We start from the raw sequence: 13,619 nt of genomic DNA on the forward strand, positions 1-13,619 counted from the left end.
AGGTTCTGAGCCACAGACCAGCTCGAAACCTACAAAAAACCACGACCAGCAACCTTTCATTCACTTTCTCCACGAAAACCCCCATTCAAGAATTCCAAAACTTGCCACTCCACCCCGCCGCTGTGACCAAACGGTCCATCTCCGACCACACTACCGAAACCCCCGGCACCAAATCCCTCAACCGATCCAGATCCTGCTTCATCCGCCGCACCAAGTCCTTCTGCGGCACCAGACCCAACTCATTACCCCCAGCATGAAACAGCACAACATCCGGCCGCAACCCAGAATGCAACCTCCCCCACACCTCCGAACACACTTCCATCCAGCTGAAACCCCGAAAACCAAACCACCAAATCTTGATCCGGTCCTCAGGAAAGCCCAGCTGCTGACCGTTAACACGAACTGCAGCTCTCCGTCTGGCCCAGAAAACATACGAGTGGCCCACGATCCAAGCCACCAAACCTACAAAGAAAAGAGAACACACCAAATCAACAAAAGAACATCACACCATCAGACCACATCCCCAGGTCGCACATACGTACGAAAACAATCCGACTCCCATCTCCCGATCCTCTTAACCAAGGCATCGCCCAAACCTAAGCGTGCCGCCTCCGTAGCCGCCCCAATCCGGAACGAATGGGTTCCAAAATGCCGAGGATCCAAACCAAGACCCAGCAGCCCTTTCTGAAAAACCTGTAAAAACTGAAAACGGGATAACGCAGTACCATCAGCATGAACAAAGAAAGCCCCAGACACCCGTGGACGACCGTCCAAAAACGCCATCACACCCTGCACTGGGCACAACAAGGACCCCTCAAACGGGAACAGGACCACCACACAACCCTTTCCCAAAACATCAGTTTTCGATCTCCGTAACCAGATCGAGACCATGTCCCTGCTCACCACCACATCCTCAAAACGCAACCCACCTTGACCCTTCGTATTGCCACTCACCAGCTCGCCAATTCGAAACGCCCCAAAAAACGCAAACAAAAAAGCAACTTGAAACAACCGGGTCTCATAAAACGAAAAACAAATACCAGGTAATACTCCGAGCAACCGAGATAGAACCTGCACCGAGACAGGCCGCCTCGAATCAACTCCCCCACGATTCCTCCTGAACCCCTTCAAAGCCTGACGAACCACAAAATTTTTGGTGTGATCCACCCAACCACGCAATTTAAACAAAAAAGCCAGTGCAGCCATATTCTTATCGAGAACCGACGCCGACACCCCCGAGGAAAACAAACGAAATATAAACCAAAGCAAAGCGTCCAACTGATTCGAACTGGAACACAAATCCCCAACCACGGACACCTGCTGATCCCAAGCATCCCACACTCTACTGTAAGCCGCCCACGTCTTAGGCGCCAAAGAAGCTCTTATGCAACCTGCAAACATTCGGTCCCGAGCAGCCAGATCTCCTCCGGACACGCCTGACCATCCGCACACGCTCCCGGTGCCGCGTCCCGAAACCGCTGCCACTGGAAACGAGACAGAGAATCCGCAACTATGTTCAGAAATCCAGGAACATGCCGAGCACGAAAAACAACATTCAATGACATGCACAGCAACACGAACCTGCGCAATAACCGAACCACCGGACCCGAAGATGCCGACAGATGATTCACCGCCTGCACCACTGACATATTGTCGGAAAAGAAAACAACCTTCTGATCCCGCAACAGATCCCCCCATAAAGCCAAAGAAACAACCAAAGGGAACAATTCCAAAAAGGCCAAATTCCGAATCAAGGAACTCTCCAACCATTGAACAGGCCACCTCTCCGCACACCAGCGGCCCCCGAAATAGGCCCCAAAACCAACACTACCAGAAGCATCCGTAAACAGTTCCAACTCCTCTGCAGTAGCAGACGCCTTCCGAAAAATCACCGTACCATTAAAATGTGCTAAGAACGTCCCCCAAACCTCCAAATCCGCCCTCATATCCACGGACACCCTGATAAAGTGATGCGCAGACCGCACCCCGGACGTTGCCTTAGACAGACTCCTACTAAATATCCTGCCCATAGGTATAACCCTGCAAGCAAAATTCAAGCGACCGATCAACGATTGCAATTGCCAAAGGGTCACTTTCCTAGCAGACTTCACCATGTCGACACACTGCCGCAACGCCATCCGTTTATTCTGAGGGAGCCTGCACTCCCCCTTACCAGAGTCAATCTCCAACCCCAAAAAACTTAAACAAGTCGTGGGGCCCTCCGTCTTATCGGCGGCCAAGGGAACCCCAAACAAAACCGCAACCCATTCCAACGTCCGAAGCAAATAAGAACAATCAGCCGAATCAGCCGCCCCTACACACAAAAAATCGTCCAGATAGTGAACCACCGACCGGCTCCCCGCCTCCTCTTTAACCACCCACTCCAAAAAAGAACTAAACTTTTCAAAATAGGAACAAGAAATGGAACAGCCCATTGGCCAACACAAATCAACAAAATACTCACGATCAAAAACACAACCTAATAAATGATGACACCCCGGATGAATCGGCAACAAACGAAAAGCAGCCTCAACATCAGCCTTAGCCATAAGGGCATTAGGCCCAGCCCTCCTGACCAACTCAACCGCCTGGTCGAATGATGCATAGGAGACCGAACACAGCTCCCTATCAATGTCATCATTAACCGACAACCCTTTGGGGTAAGATAAATGGTGTATCAGCCGATACTTCCCCGCCTCCTTCTTCGGGACTACCCCCAAAGGAGAAATCCTCAAATTCTCCAATGGAGGAGCCGAAAACGGCCCCGCCATCCTACCCAACTGCACCTCCTTCATCAACTTATCCCTAACCACGTCAGGAAAATCCGCAACCGACTTAAGATTCCTACACCCACGCCCCGCATCCCTAGGCTGGAACGGAATGAAAAAACCATGCAGAAAACCCTCCCTTAACAACTCCGCATCCTCACGCCTACCGTAGCGGCTTAGCCACGGTAACATCGCGCTTAACCTCACTGGAGACCGCCCCAGCGGGAGCAGCTGAAGGCGTTGACCGACCGCCCCTGACTTACCCCGTTTGAAACACCGGTTGAGCCCATGCGCCCCCCCACAGCCCGAGCACTCGTGCTTAAATTTACAGCCGGTGCCCCACTTGCACTGACCCTCATTAAAGAGCCAACAGAAACCTTTTTTATTAACGGCCGACGAGGAACCGGAGGTTCCCGCGCCGGCCCCCTGTTGAAAGGGCGAGGCCCGCTGAGCCATCATCAACTTCATCCACAGCGGCAGGTCCATATGGTCCCACCGCATGCCCGGGTTAGCCGCTAAGCGCTGCCTAAATTGTTCATCATACTTCCACCACGCCAACCCCCCGTACGTACGGTAAGCCTCCCATATCCCGTCGACGTAGCAAAATAAGGACGAACACAAATTAGGCGACTTCTCCCCTAAAACACTCGCCAGGATGCAAAAAGCCCTTAACCAATTACCAAACGATTTCGGTATCTTCCGATACCGACGCCGCTTCTCCTCTTCCTCCTTTTTAGCATCTTTTTTATCCTCCTCCTTAACCTCCACAAACTCTTCTAGCGGAAGAAGCGAAAAAATCTCGACAAACTCCCCTTTCCACAGCTTCTCCTTAACTTCACGCTTCAAATGAACTCCCAACGGACCAGAAAAAGACACATAAGCATTCTGCCTAGCTGAATCTGCAATTTCACCCGACAATTCTGCCCGCTCACCAACGGGCACAACATCCTCAGCCGACTGGCCAACCTCCCCAACCGCCAAACCTACCGCCGCCTCACCAGAAACCGGCCCTGCCTTCACCTGCTGTTCAGACCTGGAAACCCAAACCTGACCACAATCCGCACTGGACCCCGACCTACCCAAAGACTCCACTAACGCCTTCAGACCTGCCAACAATCTACCCTCCTGAGGACCCAAGACAGACTCACCACCAGAACCCCCGGCTGTTGAAAGCCTCGTGGTTGCATCCTGACCACCACCAACAGACGACTCCGCTGGTCTGGTCGCCGTCCCGAGCAACTCCGCACCCGTCTGCTGAACGCCCGGTACATCCGCCTGGCGCTGCTCCGACCTGGAACGAGAAGAAGACCGCGGCAATACCCTACTCGTAGACTCCCGACTGGACCTCCTAACATCCCTGGGAACCGAACCCCTAGAGCCGGAACGGGAACGCCATCCTCTTCCACCACCGCCACCTGTCGCACGCACGCTCCACCGACCCTCATCGGCCCTCCTGGCAACACTAGGCGACCTCCTATCCCTGCTCCGTGAGCAGCGCCTGCGGCCCGTCCGCCGAGCCGACCGTGAAGGCGACCGACTCCTACGTGAAAAAGCACCGCCAACCCGACTAGCGTGCCTGCCGCGCTGCGCACCAGCCCCGACTGGGACCGTGCGTTCCCGCCTAGAGCCATCTGCACTCCTCCTGCCACTGAAAACAGCACCCCGCGCCTCCCTGGGGCCTGATGCAGATTCCCCATACAAAAAACGCCAGCCACTCCCATCCCTATCACGCTCAGCCATCCCGCGATCACCACAATCACTGCTGCCACTCGCCTGACCGATCCTAGGACTCCCAACAGCACCCCCAGCGCCGCAGGGGCCCGCCGCCAAACTCCCCTCAGCTGTGCCATAAGCCTCACTGACCACGTGTCCTCCGTGGCCTTCCCCGTCGCTCCCCGACGTCCCAGCAGTGCCCCCCCCCGCACCCGAGGCCTGCCGCTCTCTCCTCACCGGTGAGTACATCAGCCGTTCCTCTGGATCCCTGCAGAACCGCTCCCGCTACACGCTGTCCTCCCGCAGGCCCTGACAAGCCCCGGGGCCTCCGTCCCCGCTCCTCCGGTCCCGGACGTCCCGCAGCTGGGCTCACGCACCGCTCCAGGCCTCGCTTGCGACCGCGACCGGCCTTTACAGAAGGGATCCGCTCCCGCCGCCGCCGACGACCGGTCTCCTCCGAACTCAGGCGTTGCGGCGGCCTCGTCCTCCGCACCGGACGACGTGGTTCCAGCGACGCGGGCCCGGCACCTTCCAGCAACGGGCCCAACTGGCCCCGCAGCCATGCCGCGCCTCGGTCCCTCGTAGCAGCCCGGATTCCCTCCAGCAACGCCTCCACATCGCGATCCATGAACCTGCAAAAGAAAAAACACACTCCCCAGACCAGAAAATGCCAAAAGACAACAATCCGGTCTGACAAGCAGATTAAAAGTGAGTTACACAAAATGGATGCTACCTATTTATAACACCCAACCCCTAACCTAACAGACCAATGAAATTAAACCAAAACCTCTAAGGCCCACCTCCTAGCACTGTCAAGGCCTCCTCCGCTAAGCTGTGCTTGCTCCAATGGCTTCAGGAACAGGGTAGCTTGCAAAATTTTATCCTGCCCCATGTGACTGTAATTCTAGTGATGCCACTGGATCCTAGAAAAGAAGAGGTTTGATATTAGGTATGTATTATTGAACATGTATTTTTATTCATAATTATTCTATTTTTTTTTTTAAATATTCATATTAAATGATAGCTTATATCTCTCCATCGGGGGGGGGGGGGGTAAATATATAAACTGTGTGGATACAATAAATAGCAAAAATGGAAATTGCGATTGAACAAGGTAAAAAAAATGGCAAAAAAGCTTTGAACAGTAGGGTGGGAAAACCCTTTTCATGAAGGTCATAAATAGCAGCAACGTTGGTTAAGTTGAAACATTCAACTTTTTTGTGAGTTTCAGTGAGTTTGTGTACGTAGCTTAGTGCTGGGTGTAAACATTCTGTAACTCACCATGACATCATAGTGTCATAAGCTTCTGCTGTCATTGCATTTGCTACTTGATTATTGTGAGAGGGAGCTGCCGCGGTGATAAACTTGATTAGCTGTGGAAGCTTTTCCCCAGTACGATGGATTATATAGATCCTGAGTGCTTATCAGTTATTGATCCTGCTTGGGAGGTGCTGGACCCAAACCCCAACCTCCAGGAATTGTTCATGTCATTTAATGGCATGTTTTTCCAGGGACAGTTGAAGGGGGTGGAAGTAAAATGGAGCCGCAGGATGATACTAAACAGCGGGATTTGTTACTACAAGGAAAATGAAGACGTGTGCACTATATATATCAGCAAGCCACTATTGAGTTTGAGATCAAGGAGAGATCTTGTTGAGGTCCTTCTCCATGAAATGATTCATGCTTTCCTGTTTGTAACACGCCAATACAGAGATGATGGAGCCCACGGACCAGAGTTCTGCAAACACATGGAGCACATAAATAACATCACTGGCGCCAACATTTCCATCTACCACAATTTCCATGCAGAGGTTGCTGAATGCAGAAAACACTGGTGGCTCTGTAATGGTCCCTGCAGAGCTTGGGGGCCAAAGTTTGGCTTCATAATGCGGGCAATAAATCGGGCACCCTCTGCTCGGGAACGTTGGTGGTCACACCATCAGCTTACCTGTGGGGGGACTTTTATTAAAGTGAATGGGCCTGAAAACTACATTCAAAAAGGGAAGAAGAGGAGTTTCAGTTCACCAACCGCCACCCCAAATGACAACAGTGACCATCAACTGCCTAGCAAGAGGGCCAGAATGGACAAATAATTCATTGATATGTTATAACATCTATACATACTGATCAGCACATGGTTCTTGTGCTACTTTGTTACTTGGAGTTCTACTAGTTCCTGATTGTATTATATACCAATTAAATTGTTTAAACCCAAGTGAACATTTCTATTGAATTCCTTACTATACATATATATAAGTGCATAATTTCTGATAAAGACAGGCATCTTTTGGGCTACATTCATCCCCACCAAACATTCTCAGCGCTAAAGAAAGATGAACAGGCGGTATTGGGTCAATTTAGGTCCAAAAGAGGGACCCTTGGGAGGTATGATTTATGTGATACGTTATTTGGCATTAACCATTACATTTCCCAAATTACACAACATTTTATTTTCAGTTCTGCAAGGGAAACATCTATCTGACAAAATTACATGTAGCTGCTGAAGTGAGTTTGGTGGTGACGGGTTGCTCGGTAGAGAGCAAGAAGTGGCTGAAGGGAATTAAATTAACTTGGCAGACATCGTATGGCTTCCAGTACGTTGGACAAACACGTCAATCAATAACCTGCTTTATAATAACGTCAGAATTTCCTATCGTACGATTAATTTAAGATGTGTTTGGAGTTGCCATTGAGTCTCCACATACCTCTAAATCATTCTGGATCCTAAATAGAATATTAAATAGTCTCCGGACCCCGGCTTCTTAGTAACTCTTATAAAGCTTTAGTTAAGTCATTACGTTTCTTGTAGCTTTCCCTTCCTGCTTACCAGGCATGAGGTGGTAACCTCTTTTGTTGGCTGAATTGCATTTTAGGTATGTATTTCCCTAAAAGACATGTTTGTTTTATGATTATATGTAAAAATCCTTGAATCTTCAATAAAGAAATTAAGTTGGAATAAAAAAGGTTTAGACAATATATATGTATACACACACACACACACACACATATATATCTGTACTGGGGGGGCATAAGGGGTGCTGGAAAGTTTTAGTGGAGGAGTGTAAGGATGAACTAAGGGGAGTTAGTGTAAAAATAGGGCAGAGGGAGAGGCCTAGGAGGCCATCAACATTTGTACCTATATTTGTACAATGTGACATTCAGAGCCGGCCTTAAGTGTTCTGGTGCCCTGTGCGGACTACTCCTCTGGCGCCCCCTTCTCACTACCCCCCTGCCCCTTCTCACTACCTCGCCCCCCTCTGCCACTTCTCACTACCTCGCCCCCCCCTCACTACCCCCCTCTGCCACTTCTCACTACCTCGCCCCCCATCACGACCTCTCCCCCCTGCCCATTCTCACTACCCCCTCTGCCCCTTCTCTACTCCCGCTCCCTACTTCTCATTATCCTCACTTACCTTGTTGCCGGAGTCCTGCGGTGGGAGCGTAGACATCCGTCTTCCCGCTGTGTCGCAGTACCGGCATTTCATGTTGAGGGGTGCCGAGCGGCTGCTGAAAACTTCACTAGCAACCACTCGTCGCCCCTGCCCGGGACTTAATTTAAAGCATGGGGTTTTTTTGTTTTTTTTTTTAAACTTTAACATGATGGATGTTAAATAAAGTTTAAAAAAAATAAACGATGTTTTAATTTAAGTCCCGGGCAGGCGCCCCTGCTGCCATGGCGCCCCGTACTTGTCATGTACTTTTTAAACATACCTGAAATAGTACATGAAATACTGACAAATGCATTTGTTTTATCCAGGCACAAATCTTGTTGTCTTTTTGCCTTTGTTTGAGACCCAGGGCCATTCAGAGTCTTCCCTTACAAACGTTTGTACGACACAAATTTATAAATTGTTTTCACGTCTTTCTCATATTTTAGATGACATATTCCTTTGCAATATTATAAAAGAATAACACACACAAAAAGAATAAGACTACTAAAAGTTTATTATTAAATCAAATACAATATGTGGACAGAAGCAAAAAGTAGACATTTACCTCAAAGGAGGTCAGATATAGGGCTACCTCTGGACTCACGAAGAGTCTTTCTTCAGCTCGCAGGAGAGAAAAAACCTCATTGGAGGAAATCTCTGGGGGACCATGGATGAAAGAACCGCCCTTCCCTCTGGGCATTAAGAGGTTAATATGAAACCTAACTGTGCTTTTCTACACTGCACCTTTTACTGTAGACTATTCAATATTCCTACATTCACTATATGTTTCTTAGCCCAGTAAAACACAAAGTTAACATGAAATTAAAAAGGAACGACCGCCTTGTAGATGTTTCTCCTTCAGATATCTCAACTGGAACCCTGACAAACTGCCAGGTAGCCAGCGAACTTGATATCTCTAGGTTCTCTTGTCGGAAGTCCTCGACTGCCTTGTTGTAGATGTTACTCCTTCCTCGTTCTGTAGCAGCAGCAATCTTCAGATATCTCAATTGGATACCTGACAAACTGCCAGGTAGTCAGCGAACCTGATATCTCTAGGTTCACAACGTAACTGTTAATATATGGGAATGGAACCCTACATATAGGCAGCTTCTATTGTGACATCACAATGTCAACAACAGTGTCTATGACATCATTTCCTGTTCTTACACTCTAAAAGGCAAAAACCTTGCAAATTACTGAGCCCTTACATTAACCTGTGTACATTAACTAGGACACTAGCCCTAAACTGATCATACTAGCTAAAAGGCTGTTTAACTGTTAAAACAATAATTCAGAGGTCCACAGTTTACAACATAAATAGACACTTTATTTGTTGGTTTTAATAAAAGATGAAAATACATAATTAAAACGTAACTTTTAATTTAACACTAAAATGAAAGAGCACCAAAAAAAGAAAGAAATGTAAAGTGTATATAACACATCACTCAATCAAACTTGGGCAGAGGAGGAGCATGTACTGGGAATAGAAGATTCTCACATTGTCCCTGTAAGCTTGCGAGTGGGGCTCTCTCCCCCTAATGAATCGGTTTATCTTAGTCTGTCAAATTCTAGTCTTGTAATACCTTTGAATATAGTTCCTACCCCGCCTGCCTTAACAGTAATGAGATCTGATGCAGTGTCAAAAGCTCAGTTGCGGTGTAATAAAGTGATCGTGAACTCTAGTGAGGTGTTTTATTCCTTGCTTTAGTATTCAACCTCTTCATCGGGGGAACCCGCATTTCTGAGTTGAGGAAATTTAAATAACCTGCCTAAAAGCTCGTCAACTCAGAAATGCGGGTTATTTAAATTTCCTCAACTCAATAGCAGTTGAGGCTCAACCAATCAGCAAAGAATGCAGGTTATTTCAATTTCCTCAACTGCTATTGAGAAGCACACGCCATTCTGCTACCACCCCTACAGAGAGATCAACACTCATCTCTGGAGTCTATTGAGGAGGTAGGACGGAATATGGTTAAAAAAAGATTAATATGGAATATAGGGCTGCAACGACTAATCGATAATGAAAATCATTGCCAACTAATTTTCATTATCGATTAGTTGAATAGATTTTTATCAATTATAAAATTAGGGTTTTTTCAGAGCAAATGCTCTGAAAAATCTCCCTCGTTTTATAATCCGTTTGATTCAGTGTGACTCACAGCAGCAGTTACTACTTACAGTCCCTCCCTGCAGTCACTCTGACCCCGCCCATTTCCTTATAGCAACTCTGTATAAAATTTATATTTGGGCTGCTGAAAGTTAGGGGAGGTGGGGATTAATGTAGGGTCAGTTATGGTTAATGTAAGGTCAGTTATGGTTAATGGGGTGTTTAGGGTTAATTTAGGGTCAGTTATGGTTAATGGGGTGTTTAGGGTTAATTTAGGGTCAGTTATGGTTCATGGGGTGTTTAGGGTTAACTTAGGGGCAGTTATGGTTGATGGGGTCGTTAGGGTTAATTTAAGGGCAATTATTGTTGATGGGGTCATTAGGGTTAATTTAGGGGCAGTTATGGCTGATGGGGTCGTTAGGGTTAATTTAGGATCTGTTATGGTTGATGGGGTCGTTAGGGTTAATTTAGGAGTACTTATGGTTAATGGGGTCTTTAGAGTTAATTTAGGAGCAGTTATGTTTAATGGGGTCTTAAGGGTTAATTTAATGCTGAGGACTGAGGGTTAAATTAATTTAATAAGGTTAACTTAAGGTGCAGTTAGAGATAAAAGAGGCAAACTAAAGGGAATCTAAATCCTGGGGCAGTGGAGATTATTAATGTATTTATTTATAAAAGTATTGTGTCAGTGTGCTGGGGGTATGAGGCATATAGGGTATATAAGGCATATGTGGGATGCAGTGTGACATATCTGGGGGTATATGGCATATGTGGGAGGCAGTGTGGCAAGCCTGGGCTCAAATGTACATAACGGGGGGGGGGGGGCAGATTGGGAAATAAAAACAAGAAATGCATTTTTTATCAATGTTATTATTTTTTCAAATCTCTGTTTATTGAAAAAGATATTGTACAGTGGTATATTAGGCATTACAAGAGAACCATATACTTCAGGCATAAGACAGAAACATTCTGCGACGTGAGATACATACGTCAGAACAAATAGTACAGAGAATGGCATTATAGTCTAAGATGAAGGGACAATACCACAGCACATAGCAGTATAAAGGTTATCGTCTGGAGAACGGTCGAGAAGTGACACGTAAGTTGAACGTAACCGTATAAAACAGAGAAGGGTGAATGGATGGTGCGCCGTCTAGAACCATCATAGAAAGAGGTTTGGTATTATAAAAAATGAAACAAACAGCCTAAAGTGTATGTGTAAGAAAGTAAGCAGAGGCCAAAAACCTAGTTAACAAGCACCAGGTCAGGACGGGGCCCAATATAGCCACCTAGGACAGCGTGAAAAGAGAGAGAGGTCAGAAACTCCCCACAAGGCAACCGTTTCAATCCATTTTTGTACCCCCGGCCCCTGGAAGTCATAACCAAGTCCTCCATCTAGCATATGAAATTGACCTTCCTGAGTCAATTGCTTCCACAACCGCGGGATAATAGCTTTGGCAGCATTGATTAAGTGAATTGATAACGACCTCTTATAGGAACCCACACTAGAGGCAGTATGATGAAGCAACATTGTCTCAGGAGAGGCCTGGAAGTCAGGGTTGTCCACCGCTTAAACGACCGCGGTCACAGCAGACCACGGAGGTTGTATAAGGGGGCATTCCCACCAGAGATGGATGTAAGAGCCTATGTCGATTCCGCATCTCCAACATTGTGGGGGGATATGTGGGAGGAAGTGGTGGAGATCTGCAGGTACCTTGTATCATGTTGTCAGTAGCTTATATGCAGATTCCTGCATTTTGCTCTAGGTGGTGCCCTTATGTATGAGTGAAATCATTTTGTCCCAGTCATCTGGTTCAAATGTGCGGTTCTGCCGTTTGTTTTTAACATCCTGTTTGTTTATTAAATTATTTTAAGTAAATAAAAAATTTTCATTTAATCGATTAATGGAAAAAATAATCGGCCAACTAATCGATTATGAAAATAATCGTTAGTTGCAGCCCTAATGGAATAATACATTTGCTCTAAATACTTGCTCACAACATCCAATACCTGTTCATACAGCACAAGTTATTAATCATGAGTAACTCTCATAAAGGGAAAAGAGCCTTCCTTGGATTAGTTTGACCCAGAATAGGCAACACTTGGTATGTCGCCAATTAAGCAGAGGTGTATCAACCAGTTGTGACCCAGGCCGGAAGCACCCCCAGACTCTCCCTCCACAACCGCCCTGCCTTACTGCAGAGCTGGCCCAGACTGACCATCTGACACAACGGGCTTACTTCTGCCCGGCCATTCAACTCGGACAAAATTTGGGGGCACTAAAGGGGGATGTCCCTGACACCTTCTGGACTCCTGGACTTAGGGTGACAAAAATCCTAGTTTTTATGCTTTAACAGACTTGTAATATTGCAACATTGATATGATTGTCATGTTTCACTCCTCTAATTCACCAAATGTTGCTTTTCAAATCCTGTATGTCGGACCCTTTTTTGGTGAAGATAATCAAAATGTGTTGGTTTTTTTTTCCCTGTAACTATTGCTTTTGGAAATGTGCCTATTTACTTAGAAGATAGAGAACAGTGACTTCTTCAACCACTTATCCTACCTTTATTGAGAATTATTTTTACTTTTAGTAAACTACAAAAAAATATAAAAGCCTCATTCCCAATGTTTTAGAAATTAGAATCTAAATCCACTGATTGAATTATTAAACCCCATCACTGGGTGGAAACATACAAAAATATCAAATATGACAATAAGAACTATAATGAAACCTAAATAATATTAACAAAAATAACTATAATAACTTATTTTTTATTAATAATTATTACTTGGGTTTCATTATAGTGCCTGTCATCATACTTGTGTGTTTACCCATCTAGGAAAAGAGGAGGAAAAGATGAATTAGTTACAGGTAAATCCCAGAAATGGGAATAAAATAAGATAGATACAGAACGTTCCTTTACCTGCAACATAATGTAAAATGCTACACACATTTGTATTGCAGATCACACCCGCCATGTATGTGTGGTGGGAAGAACAGATATACTCTAACTAAAGCCGTCATACAGTTGCAGATGTTGTAGAAAATGTTTATTGTAAGGTAATGGAGAAGCAACCCGGTGTAGAGAGGTGTGTTTGAAACTGACCAATTGGCTGCAAGTTGGTTGCCGACCAGAGGAAGGGGGGAGTTTTTAGGCTTGACCCATCAGCGAAGAATGCGGGTTCACCCGACAGAATATGGTTAACCTATTGTAGTTTGAGAGCAGTTAAAAACCCCAGCCCTAGCGGCTTTAATGAGGATAATCCAGACTTGAAGTGTTGTAAAGTGATCCGATGACGGGAATGGTGGTGTAGTACATCAGTAGATGTAACGTAGTAGACCAGGTAGACAGTGCATTGTCTTTGCCATGCAGGCTGTATGCACAGTATGTTTCAAATCCTTAAACCGGAATTTCCAAAAGTAAGGCTGAGTACATGTGGCCACATACAGCCTGAGTATAAACATGTACAGCATGCCGCACCTACATCATTTGCTGGGCATTGGCTCCACTGAACAAAACCTATAGAAAACATGTATCTTATTTTAAAACATGAATATGTTTATTTAACATGTATACACTAGTACATCATTTATAT

The 13,619-nt window shown here is 46.2% G+C and overlaps 1 pseudogene; it reads left to right on the forward strand.

Annotated features, from left to right (window-relative positions):
- Positions 1–5,878: 5,878 nt before the first annotated feature.
- On the forward strand, positions 5,879–6,574 carry LOC149283276 (DNA-dependent metalloprotease SPRTN pseudogene; annotated as a pseudogene).
- The last annotated feature ends 7,045 nt before the right edge of the window (positions 6,575–13,619 follow it).

The sequence above is a fragment of the Sceloporus occidentalis genome, unplaced genomic scaffold (genome assembly GCF_023333645.1).
Source record: "Sceloporus occidentalis isolate IW3139 unplaced genomic scaffold, rSceOcc1.0.p SCAF_107, whole genome shotgun sequence".
Taxonomy (NCBI): domain Eukaryota; kingdom Metazoa; phylum Chordata; class Lepidosauria; order Squamata; family Phrynosomatidae; genus Sceloporus; species Sceloporus occidentalis.